Raw genomic sequence first — 14882 nt, forward strand, 5'->3', positions numbered from 1 at the left:
CTCCAAATGAGGTTAGATCTCGCAGTCTGATGTTGCAATGCTCCTTGCTGCTTCATGTCAATACAGGCTGCTCCAGGTGAGGCTGGATCTCAGTCCTAATGTTCCAATGCTCCCTGCTGCTCAATGTTAATAAAAGCTGCTCCAGGTGTGGTTGGAACTCCCAGACTGATGTCACAATGCTCCCTGGTCCATGTCAACAGACGCTGCTCCAGATGAAGTGGGAGCTCCCATTCCTGGCAGATCACACACCTCTATACCATCACAGAAATATTGCCCACTGAGCATTTCCACCACTGCAGCCATTGGTGGGAAATCCACATCATGAGAACCTAATATTAATTTTAGTCACCACAGAATCATTATTTCCAAAAGTCATTCTTTCTGAAACCTTATTTAGCATGTGCATATTGCAGTCAATCCGAAGATAGATAATGGTGCTAATTGATGTATTCTCAATAAAAATTACATCCTATTTTTCATGTTGAGTAATTGCGACTTAGCAAGGAAAATGTTTGTAATGAAATCACACTTTTATTCCAGGTAAGGGAATGTGGTTTGCATTATTTAAAATAAACTTGTTCACTGTGTAAAATGATCAAATTGGTCTCAGTTTCAAAACAAAATTGGTTACGTTGTCATCCATCTGAAATGTGGTGCTTTATTCTTTCAACCACACGGGTATTATAACGAAACGTCTGTTAATGACATGCGTATGAAGACACTTTAAATCATTTTTCATGATTATGCTGCATGAATCTGCGGTTATTGATGCACAGTTTAGGTTCAGTCCCTAAAGTTAATATGCTGACTTCTCCAGTTTTTCATAGTTCAATGTGATGCATCCAGTGTGTGTATAACGAGAGGGAGCTCGCTTCCCACATCTTGTGTTTGGGCCTTATGTCCAGCACTCCTCAATGGCGAGAGCAAGGGGCGAGGGCGAGGGAGAGACCAATGTGTAAGTCTTTCCGTGCCCATGCACAGCACCCACTTTGGCAATTCTCTACTGTACATTTACAGCTAGTTCTCGGTGCCCCTACACCCACGCCCTGCTCCTTTTGAAATATCTCCATTATTTTGTGCTCTTCTCACCAAGATGAATCACTTCTCCTCAACCTGCTCCAGATTTCATTTGACAAAACACTCATTAAGAATCCCACTGCATAAACATGCCCCTCACATCTCTTGTTATTTGGTTTTCCTGGATCTCTTTCATATGGTAAAAGGTCACAGCAGCTTGACTTGAAAAAGAAAGTCGCGTTCCTTTTCAATATCCCAATGCAATTTACATTTCAATGCAGTTTAGGCAACAGAACCAAATTATTCTTTGAGATTTTATAATAGCGTCGATGCATACAAACTGACATGGCAGTTTCAATTTCAGTAAGACAGCTGTGATCATCCAAAAATAGCAACATTGAAAACCACTGATAACACCGACGAGAGTGGGACTCGAACCCACGCGTGCAGAGCACAATGAATTAGCAGCCCATCGCCTTAACCTCTCGGCAACCTCGTCATACAAACCTAAGCACCTATAATCTTATCAATAAGTGAATTGCATAAATTATGCAGAGCAGCACATATTTCTCCCTTGTTTTGGTGAAATGATAAATAGCACAGTACCGTTCCAAGACTATGGTCTGACCTCTGGGTTGTGGGGCAAGCGCATTCCCACTGTGACACTCTGCTCACAGTGGTCTGAACAAAAATGAAGAAATGACTATGTAACAAGATCTGTTGAATTCTGTGAAGATTTGAAGTCAATGGAATGAAGAATCCGAGACAGCAGGAGGTGTTCATTCAAGAAAGAGTTGGATAGAGCTCTTAAGGATAGTGGAATAAAGGGGTATGTGGATAAGGCAGGAACAGGATACTGATTGAGGATGATCAGCCATGATCATAATGAATGGTGGTGCTGGCTCGAAGGGCAGAATTGCCTACTCCTGCACCTATTGTCTATTGTCTATTAAATTGCCTGTGAGGAATTGTTTGCCAGACTGGAGGAGAGTGCATAGTGCTCAATGTCATTATTCGGAACACCTTTCTCCCAGTCAGATATGTTTGACACGCACCTGTGTACAGAACAGACAATTTCAAAATCCTAAATAAGGCTAAACTGACAATTGAATTCAACAATGCAAAAACCTTGATCTGCATCATTTTCCTGGGCCATGCGACACCAAGTCACTGTATGATCACAGCAACACAGTGAGCAAGTGTCAGAAGGAAAATGAGTGCAGTGCCAGAGCGCATGCTGGGAGCAGCAGTTGACACACGGGGAAGTGCATTTCCCACAACAGGAACACTTCCCAACAGCGGACTGCGGTGGAAGAGATTCAGAGGGGCTTTACACTTAGGAATTTGATGGCAAATGTCGAAATTGTATATTTCAACAATCTACCCATCTTTGCAAAGAGTAGCTCACCACTTTCCTCACTCGGGGTCAGAACCACTGGTGAAGATGATCCTATAATCCCCGTTACTAGCCATGGAATCAGAGAAATTCGGTTTCCCAAACGTTAAGTTAAAACCAGGAATGTGGAGGTAAGCATTCATGTGTTGCTCTTGTGCTGCAGGTGACCAGTGCACGGTATCTCTGTGCCAGTATAGTGGGCTGTACTGTGCCGACGTTTTACGTTTGAGCATCACATGGAGCAGCTTCAATTTGTCGTCGTGTTGAGGGGTACGGATAAAAGATGCTATTGAGCAAAGCCAAGTTTATGGGAAGATACCCGTGTTTGTGGATTGAGAAACGACCTTTTCTGGATAATGACTCCTTGATCAACAAACATAGTGCAAGTATTTAAAACGTGAAGAGACATGTGTGGAGAAAGAGCCGAAGGTGATTTTTCAGCAGATGGATAGCGTTTCCCATGTGCACTGCGTTAAATTCCGGGAAAATAGATGTTGAACTGGTTTCATGTTACACAGTTTGTTGCAAACTCACAAAGGTTGTTGCAATAATAAAAAAAAGAAATCACATAGGACCGTTTGAATATTGTATTGAATTGAATTTTGGTCTGAGCATATTTTATCTTCAATGGCGTGGTGCAGAGAAGTACAGAGGGTTAACAACACAAAAGGACAGAGTCTTCTTGGTGGATTTCTTGGGTGGAGTTAAGAATGTATGAAATATACATAACATCATGTGAATGTGGTCAAATCTTTAAAGTAGGTGTAGCGTCTCCAAGTGACGATTCAATTCCGACTCATTAGGATATAACTTCTCTCTGCAGTTATTTTAAGACATCAGCTCCATTTGCAGAGTTTCACCTTGAATAATACGTCACACCTTACCAATCCATGAACATTTTATATTCAATCTTATTCAGTTGTACGTGTTCATGAAATGTCTTTGTTTCCGAACTCAACTACACTGACTTTCTCTCAATGGTAAATTCCCTCCTTGTATGTTTGCTCGTGTATCTTTTAAAACACTATGAAATCAGCTTCTATGCTTTATTCACGATTTAAATAACTCTATTGAGTGGAAGAAACTCTCATCCAAACCTTTCTTAATCATTCACTAAAGGTTTTGAAGCTCTAACTAAAGTTATTGTTCCACTCGAAAGACGGAATTTCCCTGATTTAGTCATTCAAACCTCACGTTATGTGAAAATCTCATTTGTTTACATAAAAACTTGTGTGTTTCTACTCCAGTATTCCCAAATCTCGTGAGTAACTCATTCATTCTTTCTATCATCCCGATTAAACCTTTTTCTATCCTTTCTGATATTTTTATGTCTCAGTAAACAACACCACTTGGCATTCTAATATCTTGCTATCCAGGGAATAGCGTCTGTGCCCTTTCTAACTTCTTTACATGATTTTGGTGGAGAATGAGGACAAGGATTACACACAATGCTCCCACTGAGGGTGACCTAAAGATTTTACAGTTACACTATGAACTCTGCTTTTTAAATATGACTTCTCTATCTATAAACTCCAATAAGGTAAATTTTATCTATCCAATTCATGAACATCGTCTCCATGGAGACGAAAATTATCTATCACTCCCTTTATTCTTCCACGGAATGTTCGGAAGGTTTGTAAGGCCAACATCTCTAATCTTTATAGAGGGAGTGCGAACCAATCAGTTTTATGATTGGATTCATCCAATACTGCCCTCTGCTGGCCTGCCCACGCCATCTGCATCAGTGTCACAGTTTTTGGCTCTGTGCAGATAGCAAATCCTTTGCTGTGAATCTCTCAAATTACACGTTCGTTTGATTTTTTCAAATAATATCTTTGGAAACACAGAGCAGTTTTGTCTGATACTAAGCGATATTGTCCCTGCGTCATTGTCAACACTACCAGGCCTTTTTTTGGGAATTTTCAATACTTTTCCACGTAATATGTAAGCATTGCAAGTCACAGAATCAGAAATCAATTCATGTCATCTCCTGACAAAATGGTTCACTCGGAGGTGAGCATTTCCATTCTGACGATCCCAAGTATATTTGCAACTATCCATCTACCAGCATTGTGTGTGTGTGTGTGTGTGTGGTTGGACGCGGGGTGAAGCGGGCGGGAAGATGTGTGTGTCAGTTTGGATGCTGCTGTGAGCTGCTGCCTTCTCTCCCACTCAGACTGAATAATCGAAAGTTATCACCCTCTGCCACCATCACTGCAGTAGGGTGTGGTGGCCAGTTAAGAGAGAGATTGTGTCATTTTAAGCACCACAGAGACTGCCAGACCTGCAACCACACGCAGACACTCACAGAGAAAAATACAGACACACACATACAGGGGGTGGGGGGAGGTGGATATCGACCAGTCCACTACCCAGCTTCGCACTTTCTATCCTATTCCGAGGTGTTTCTCCTGGAATAGGAGACGGGGAAGAATTCAGTGAGGGCGGGAGTGGGTGACACTACTGTTAGTGCTGGTGCAGGTGTGGGGGGGTGGAGGGGGGTGGGGGGGGGGGGGGGGTTGGGTGGGTGAGATGGTGACGTGTCCAAAGGGAGTTCTTCAAGAGTGTTATATCCATGCAGTGCTATTAGTGAAGGAGATATAGTAGAGAGGAAAAAAGAGAGAAAGGGAAGGTGCTGCATGCAGCAGTGAGAGTGGTGGAGCATACGTCTTGTTCCGGGGTAGATGTTATGACAGATATACAGTGACTGTGAGGGAGTAGAGAAAATACGGTGACCTTATCCTGACAGAGTGGGGAAGGTAATTGATTCTTGTCCTGTATTGCTGGACATTTCTTCAGACGGCAGATACTGCTCTGAGCTCAGACCATGATTGGTGGGTCTGGTAGTGTGGCTCCCCTTTTGGGGAGAGAATTTCCCTCTCTGTACGCGCCAATCCACCAGGATATGTGGGCCCCAGTCGACAAACTGTGGTATAATTTCCCCTTCTCTGCCATGCTCAGGATAAACTATGGAGGGCAGCTCCAACCTGAGAAAGCAAAACCATGTGCCAATTGGCTTTTAAAGATGGCACCAATGCCAGGGGTCGTGGAGTATCGGGGGCATCTGGGCGATGGTGAGAACCTCCAGCCATGATGAATGGGAGAATCGGGCTGGCATTGAATAAGAGGGACTCCATGGGGTGAGGTGGGTAATTAATGACGTGAGTTTGATAAGATAGCATCATTTAGCTCAGCCTCATGCAGACCATCCCTCTGTCCTACTCAATGAAAATGTCAAAGTCGGTTGGGATATATATTCGCAGAGAAATTGGTCAGTTGTGAAGTGAGAAGCCTTCAAAAATGTGATGTCAGGAGTAAAGAGAGATATGTCCCTCTTAGGTTGAAGGGTAAGGCTGGTACGTGTAAGGAATGCTGGAGAAATGGAGAAATTGAGGTTCTGGTCACGGATAAGAGGGAAGAATATGTCAGTTATAGATAGCAGGAATTGAGGGATTTTTTCTTAATGCATTCACGGGATGAGGGCGTCCCTGGCTAGGCAAACGTCCATTACCCATCCCTAATTGCCTAGAGAGCAGTTAACAGTCAACCACATTGCTGTGGGTCTGGAGTCAAATGTAGGCCACACCAGGTAAGCATGGCAGTTTACTTCCTTAAAGGGTATCAGTGAACCAGATGGATTTTTTCGACAATTGGAATGGTCATCATTAGTTTCTTAATTACTGACTTAATGTGAATCAATAGAAGAGTCTGAAGGCAACAATAGTATACTTAAGAGGGAAAGTGCGAGCGTAAAAAAGGGGACATGTGATAGCTTTGGCTTCTTCAACTACGTCAAGGACAAAAGAGTAACTGTGGAAAGAATAGGACATCCTTCAACATCAGCAAGCCTGCCCATATGCAGAACCACAGGAAATGGGGGAGATACTGAACGAATATTTTGTATCAGTATTTACTGTGGAGAAGGATATGGAAGCTAAATAATTTGGGAAATAAGTAATGACATCTTGGAAAGTGTCTGTATCACAGAGGAGCTGCTGGAGGTCTCAAAACATGCAAAGGAAGGAAAATGTCCTGACTTTTATTAGATGTACGCTAGATCTCTGTGAGAAGCTAGGAAAGTGATTGCTGGGCCTTGTGCTATCATCAATAGCCATAGGTAAAGTGCCGGAAGACTGGAAGTTGGCTAACGTGGTGCCATAACTTAAGGAATTTAAGAAGGGTAATAGGGAAAAGCAGTGAGTATGACGTCAGTGGTGGGTAAATTGTTGGAGGGGATTATGAGGCATAGGATTATCACTCACTTTGAAAGGTAACGACGGATTAGGGATAGTCAACATGGCTTTGTGCAAGCAACGTTGTGTCTCACTGACTTGACTGAGATTTTTTTGAAGAAGTGACTAAAAAGATTAATTGAGGTAGAGAGATATACATTGTCGATATGGACATCAGTAAGGTGTTGAACAACAATGTGCATGGTCATCTGTTTAACAAGGTTGGTTCATATGAAATACATGGAAAACTAGCCATTTGGATACAAAATTGACTCAAAGGTCCAGACAGAGGGTGGTGGTAGAGGTTGCGATATCCTGGCAGAGGTTTGCAGTGCTCCCCATGCTGTGCAGATAGTCCGGTTTATGGAGGTATCCACTAGCACGGCCTGCACAGCTCTCCATTTTGGCCGTTACCGTACCCCAATTTAAGATATCCGGGCTGGTTCTGTGAAGCAGATTTATAATTTGAGGCAATCGACCAATTCAGCTGATCGAGCAATGTATTTATTCAATGTTTGCATTCTTGTGATTGGGCCCACCGTTGTCTCACTTATCCAGTTCATACAATCCCTCCATCTCCTTATCCATATTTTCACCAATTTATCAATTAATTAATTATTTGTTTTTTTTTCTGCGTCTTTCCCGAGCATTGGCTTTGGACTCCCTCGTGTATCGAGTGATGGCATAGTGAAGCTCAGAAACATTGAAATAGTGTGTATCAGGCTGTTGTTCACTTCTCAATGTGTCCCATGTGATACTCCATGGGCAAGGGTGTTCCAGGAGCTTTGATTCACGTGTTTGAATCTTGGTATGCGCCTCTCATGGAATGCCTCTGTTTGTCCCTCTCAGTTGATGGTGGGGTCAGTAACGCAAAGAAGATCCTTAAGTATAATTGCAAAGGACAAGGCATCTAACTTGTAGCTGAGGGGACTCTGACTGCCTCCTGTTAGTGGAGGGACTGGGGATTGTTTGCGAGAAGTTGTGCTGTAAGCTGCTTCAGACATTCCAGGAGACCAGAGGATTTGGTGTCCCAGCTCGGGACGTAGCACGGAACTATAGTAACAGCATCTGGGTCTGTAACATGAACAACAAATGGAGCAGAGGCTGCAGAGAGAGGAAGCTTTCAAAACCATGGAGTAAGTGTGTGTGGGGAAAGGGACCAGCCATATCTGTTTGTGTCTTAGCCTGGACAAGCACACCCTCTCACTCTCCCCGTTACATACACTGATGCACATTCTCCCTCTCTGCACCTCACACACACTCACACTCCCCCCTCTCATATTTCCCACACGCACTCCACTCTGTCTCACACACGCATGCACACACAACCACTCTCTCTCCCTCCCACACTCACACCCACACTCCACCTCACTGTCTCTGACACACAGACAATGTCTCTCTCTCCCCTTCACACAGACACGCCCCTCTCTCACACATATGCACACGCACACACACGAATGCACATATAAATCTGTGGGTTGAATTTACATTTTCCCATTTGTATTTGCAGATGCATTTTATTTTGTTCCAAAACATACAATTTGTAGACATTCAGTCAATGTGTTATTTTACAAATCGTACTTTGTAAATAAAACCAGTCTAACTCCAGGTCAAGACACAGACAGAGTCCAAACAAGTCGTCAAGCTTAGAATACATTGTCTGACCGCACGTGTTACTTCATTTACATCGATAATACCGGAAGGTATCTCCAGGCAGTGACTTGAAATAAATTCGGTAATTTTCATATTAACCAATCAAACTCGCACCTCCATTCTAACTGATTTAGTATTTAAGAGCCATCTTATGTGTGTGTACAATTCATGTGCATGAGTTGTACAACCCTTTGATCTTTTCCTTATATCTTCTGTGTTTAAGGTCTTCCTGTCGCTTACACCTGATGAAGGAGTAGCATAATGAAACCTTCTGTTTACAAATAAACCCATTGGACTCTAATGGGTTTCATTTCATTTTTGACCTTGTCCAACCCAGTCCAAATCAAACGGCTCCATATCATGACTTTTACTGGTTAGCTAATCCTCTCCCATGGCAAGTAAATTGTTCCTAATCCCAAGTGTTTTGGTCTTGCATAATAATCTTTTGCGACACGTTACGCACTGATGTCTGGAAGTCCAGATATAATACATCTATAGAACCCCCATTATCCACCTTGCTTGTTACGTTTTTTTTTAAAGAAAGTTAGTCAAATCATTCAAACATGATTTATCCTTCATAAAACTATGTTGACTGTGCTGGATTGTGGCTTGACTTTGGAAATGTCCTGTTATTAATTCTGTCATAACGAATCCTAACAATTTGCCTTCAATCTCGATAATTTTCTCACCACTTATCATTCCCGAGTGAAGCTGGTTATTCGAAGTTCTTCCCTTTCTATAACCATTATGTTCCGTTTCACAATTCCTGTGTAACAGGCACAAGGCTGTAAAAGATCTGTTCCAATTGCTGCGTAAGAGACATGTGGTGGCTGATTGGACTCGTTCTGTTCCTGCTTTACACACTCGCTGAGCGGAATGTCCTCCCGGTGTTCATACATTATAGTCTCAATGGACTTGCATGTTCTGCTTCTGTTCCTGACCAAGCCGTTCAAGATCTCAATGTTCTCCTCCTGTCGTTCAATCACAGTTTTGGGGACTCATGGAATCTCCCTGCTCAAAAATGCCACTTTTCAAGGGCTGAAATATGCAGGCAAGTTTTGTTGTCCACATTGGGTAGCTCAGTGGTTAGAACTGCTGTCTCATTGCACCAGCGATACTAGTTCAATTTCAGTCCCCAGTTTCCTCCCACAGTCCCAAGATATGCAGGTTTGGTGGATTGGCCAAGCGAAATTACCCATAATATCCGGGGATGTGGAAGCTTGGCGCATCAGTCATGGAAAATGCCAGGTTATAAAGATTGAGTGGGGTGGGTGGTGGGGATTGGATGGGATGATCTTCGGAGTATCAGTGTGTTGTCGATGGGTCAGCTGGTCTGCTTCCACTCTGTAGAGATTCGATGATTAACACCTTTGTTGCAGAAGTCAGTTGAGGGAACAATCTTTGAGTTATGTACAATATCCTTTCCTCAGTGAGGAGATTAAATCTGTACACACGACTGCAGATGTGTTCTCACGAAGATCCTGTACAGCAGCAGGAGCACTTTACCAGCCTGCTATAAGGTTCCCACCCAGGTTAGAGCAGTCTCAGGTTGCTGGAAGATCATTGTCCTTCCCTACGACACCAGTATAACGGGTGATCTGGAGAAAATCTTACAATGCCGCTTGAGAAGAACGGGTAAGAGGTGGTGAGATAATATCCATGTTGAGATATGCCTCGCCAAGCATCTCGCCTGAATCTACCATTAACCTCGCCAGAGCCCACGTCACTCAGATTCCACAGAATCTATTGAGGTGATCTTAGAAACAGCAAGGAGAAGCAAACATTCATGAAAGTTACGTATCAAATTGAAAGCTGCAATACAAATGTTGGCTATGTTATAAAACAGGAAATTAGACATACATGTTTGTGGGTACTGCTGTAATAATAGGCAGCTTCAAGTTACATCTAACCAATGTTTACCCAAGTGAATGTTAATGTTGAGTGTGTATGAACCGGGTTGCTTTAGTAGCATGTTGAGCACTGGGCTGTTGATCAGGAAATTTTGGAATTGGTGTTGTGTGATCAGAAGAGCAAATCGAATACTTTGCTCTTGAGGATAGTTGGGGATTAGTGATCTTAATATATTGAATTTTACATGACGTCTGAATGCAAGCAGTTCTTTTTCTTATATTACGGGTATATACCTGAGTCGGGCAAGACATTAAGATACAAGAGTAAAGTTGGCTTTAGTGAATTTGGAAAGTACATTAAAATGACTAAATGAAAGACAGGCAATATCTGTTATTTACGGAAGCACTGTAAGGTCTGTAATATACATATATCCCTCCAAGGCATAATTAGCAAAAGTCAAAGGTGACTCAACGATGATGAACAAAAGAAGTTAAAAATTACATTAGATCGAAGAAAGTGCCTTAGAAAAGGGTCGTATATTGTGCATTCATTGAACTTTTGGACACAACAAAAGAGGACTGATAAACTGATAAGTAAAGTATAAAGAGAACAGCAATACAAACTAACCCGAAACAAAAAGACTGACGAAAAACCTCTATGAATATTTGAAAGGAAAATAAAAACAAGGTCAAATGTGGAACAGTGAATGTGTGGGCAGGATAATTTATTGTGAGAACAGAAAAATGATAGGGAAACTAAACAGTTATTTTATATCTGTCTTCATGCAGGAGGGTCCAGAATATCTCCCAGAAATACCAAGTGACCATGGGACTTGTGTAACTAAAGACTAAAATCAGTGACGAGGTAGCATTTGAAAACATAACTGTATTGATAAGTCTGATGGACCAAATGTACTTCATACCAGAATTTCAGAGAAAGCAGAAATAGAGATAATAATTGCATTGGGAATCATTCTATTTTTCCGTATTCAATTTGGAAAGTTATAAATGCATTCTAAGGATTTACAAAGTGAAGAAGAGGGAGAATGATGAACTACAGACCAGTTAACTTATTGTTCATTGTGGGGAATCTGTCGGAATTTATTATAAACAATGCGATATTGGACACTTGGAAAGTTATAGCATAGTCGAGAGAATGATGTTAGATTTCTGAAAGGGAAGGTAAGATTTACCAAATGTTTGCTTGAAGATGTCTCTTGTCGATATAAACAATGGGCAACCAGTAGATGTGGTCTAGTTGGATATCAGGAGGATTGTTAAAGAATTCATATAGTAAGTTATCCCTAAAACAATAAAGAAAATTGCATTGGGAGGAACATACGCAAAGGGGGGAAAGTAAAAGTTAAGTTTCACTTTGTTTGAAGGGAATCAGAATATAGACGATGAAAGGCTCTGTTCTCTCTCTCCATGGAAGATATCTGATTCACTGTGATCTCCAGTATGTGTTGGTTTCACTACAGAATTCCAGCTTCTGAAGTAACTTGCACCGACTAGGAGTAAAAATGTTCTGCACCAGTGACACAGAATGTTGGTTAGTCTGTACCTGGAGTATTGAGTACAGCTATGATTTCCTGAGTTGAAACTTTATTGCTGGAACAGCACAGCAGGTCAGGCAGCATCCAGGGAACAGGAGATTCGACGTTTCGGGAAGAAGGGCCTGTGCCCGAAACGTCGAATCTCCTGTTCCCTGGATGCTGCCTGACCTGCTGTGCTGTTCCAGCAATAAAGTTTCAACTTTGATCTCCAGCATCTGCAGACCTCACTTTCTCCTCTATGATTTCCTGATCCAAGTAAATCATACTGATCTCATATACTGAATGGACATTTTCCAGATTACTCCCTCGGATGGCAATATTTTCCAATGAGGGAACTCCGCCTGTATGCTGTAGAGTTTCAGAGAATGAGAGGTGATCTAAATGAAACTTTCAAAATATCACTCAGAGGGGAGTGACGAACATAGGGGCATTGAAAAGTGTGATCAAGATTAGCGAGGATTTCAAGATATTCCACAAGAACATGAAGCAGAACAGAATAACCAGCGAACAATCAGGGCCCATTAGAAACCAAGAGGGCAATCTGTGTGCGAAGCTGGAAAACATTGATAGATTGTGATATGAGAGCTTCCCATCTGTTTTACTTGGGAGAATGAGGAGGCAGATACATAGTTCAAGAAGATGGACTGGGAAGTTCTTAATCAGAGTGATATAAAATGCGAGCAGGGATTGTTGGTTTTGGCTGGTATAAAATTGGACAAGTCCCCAGGTCTGGATGAGTTGTTTCACAGGCTGCTGTTGGAGACAAGGGAGGAAAGGCACTGACTCAAATGTTAAAGTAGGATCCTGTCACATGGGAGGTGCTAGAGGACTGGAGCCTTTACAGGAGTGCGGGTGGAGGTAGACCAGGGAACTGTAGATCAGTGAGTATCAGATCAGTGTCAAGATAACTACTGGGGAAAATAGGAAGGAGAAAATTGATCTTCATTTAGAGAGGCAATGTTTGATCAGGATCACCAGCATGAAGATATCAGAGGGAAGCCGTACTGAAAGAATTTTATTCTCCTGCGCACTTTTATAGGGAAAAAAACCTACCCAGGTAAGCTTACGCTATACCTGCTTCCGGGACCCGGGTACCCCTCTGATCTTCCTCACGTCCCCTTGCTGCTCCCGCTCTTTCTGTGAAGAGAAGAAAAAAAAACACCACTGCCCGCTACCGGTAAGTAATTTTAAAGAAAACTGTCTCACCTTAGCTGTCGCCTTCCGGGTTCCTTTAAACTCTGCTGCTGCTCGCACTCTTCCATCACCACTAATCCTGAATCTGGTTTCCAGCATCTGCAGTCATTGTTTTTACCTCTAGTTCTATCACAGCCAACACATACCCAGGATTGGCCACGTGTTTTGTAACTTTCTGATCATTTTTTTCCTGACATTTGTAGTTCAAGTCTGATGACGATAGTAACTTTTCAAATTGCACTGGAGTTTAATATTCTGGAGAAATGTCAAATAAATCACATTGATCACATTCTACAGATCTTAGTCCATAACCCTGCATGTTCCAGCATTTCAGTTACATCCATGTCCTGCCGGTGGGGCAGGACATACAGGGATGGTGACGATGGTGTCTAGGACATTGTAAGCTATGATTCTGTACGTATGACTGTGTCAGCTTGTTGCTTGACTCGTCTGCATTCCAGCTCACGCAATAAGATACTAGCAGGGTGAGACACGACAGTTGGAGCTCCTCTGTTCGCCAGTTCCTTTCCTTTCTGCATTTTTTAGAATTTCATTCTCTCTCACTCTCCCCTTTGCAGACTCTGACACAAGTGTCTCAGCCTTGAATCATGACAATTAAAAAAAATGTCTCTAAAAGAAAACCAATGGAGGAAAATATATTATTCTTGCATCAACTGCAGTTTTAAACAAAAAAAAACAATTCTGTTCAATAAACACTGTCTTATTTTTTCCTTCAATTCTATCGAGCGAGCTATTATATTTTGTCCCTCAGTTTACCTATCTTAATAAATATCCAATCAATTTCAGAGCAACATGCTGACAAAGTATTGAACCAAATTATCTGTTTAGGATTTAGCATTAGTTATCAAGTCATTATCATTACAATAATTGCAAAGAATTGGTCTGGGTAACAAGTATACTGAGCTTCACAATTTAATTTATTGACTGTTTGAAAATTGGTACAATATATCCTTTTTTCAGGATTCTAACAGTAATTGTTAAGGCATGTGCATGACAATAATTATAGTATGCTTTAGTTTAGTCTTGCTAACAACTACAGTGAAGTTTATATTTGAATTTAATCCAATATTCCCTAGTACCTATACCGCAATATAAAAATCCATTTTATTTCCAATCAACACACCTACAAAAGAATACATTATTTCTGATGCAACACGCTCTTTAAAAATATGACTTTTGCTCATTTGAATGATCTGTGTAATCCCAGCCTTATAAATTTAGAAAAACTTAATTACTTTTCCCTGCAACAATTCCTGTTCATTTTTGCAGATAGCACAGTCAAATAGCAAGATGAAATTTATCATTATTCTTAAGTATGCTAATAGAATTTTGAAAATCTAAATGTTACTAATATATAATAATTGTTCATTTCAATCCATAGAATATAGAACAGTACAGCACAGTACAGACCCTTTGGCCACGATGTTGTTCCGACCTTTTATCCTACTCTAAGATCAAACTAACCAACATGCCCTTCATTTACTATCATCCATGTGCCTATCCAAGAGTCGCTTAGATGTCCCTGATGGATTTGAATCTTCTACCACCACTGGCAGTGCATTCCACACACTCACCACTGTCTATAAAGAAACTATCTCTGATGTATCCCCACAACTTCCGCCATTCATCTTAAAATTATGCACTTTGTGGGGAAAAGTCTTTCATTATCCACTCTATCTGTGCCTCTCATCATCTTACACAAAGCTATCAAGTAAAATATCATCCTCTTTCACTGCAATGACCAAGGCCCCAGCTCTGTCAACCTTTATTCATAAGACATGCCTTCCAGTCCAGGCAACATCTTGACAAATCTCATCTGCACCTTCTCTAAAGCTTCAGCATCCTATGTCTAATGGGGTGATCGGAACAGAACACAATATTCCAAGTGTAGTCTCGTCAGGGATCCATAGAGCTGCAGCATAACCTCGTGGCTCCTAAAGTCTATCTCTCCGCTAATGAAAGC

At 41.6% G+C, this 14882-nt stretch overlaps 1 non-coding gene across 1 annotated transcript; it reads right to left on the reverse strand.

Moving 5' to 3' along the window:
- Positions 1-1434: 1434 nt before the first annotated feature.
- trnas-gcu (transfer RNA serine (anticodon GCU)) lies at positions 1435-1516 on the reverse strand. Its single transcript has one exon. It is a non-coding gene; the product is annotated as a tRNA-Ser (tRNA).
- Positions 1517-14882: the final 13366 nt, after the last annotated feature.

Source organism: Chiloscyllium plagiosum, unplaced genomic scaffold (genome assembly GCF_037043375.1).
Source record: "Chiloscyllium plagiosum isolate Xiang-an unplaced genomic scaffold, Cpla_swu_hap1 HiC_scaffold_42, whole genome shotgun sequence".
NCBI classification, from domain to species: Eukaryota; Metazoa; Chordata; class Chondrichthyes; order Orectolobiformes; family Hemiscylliidae; genus Chiloscyllium; species Chiloscyllium plagiosum.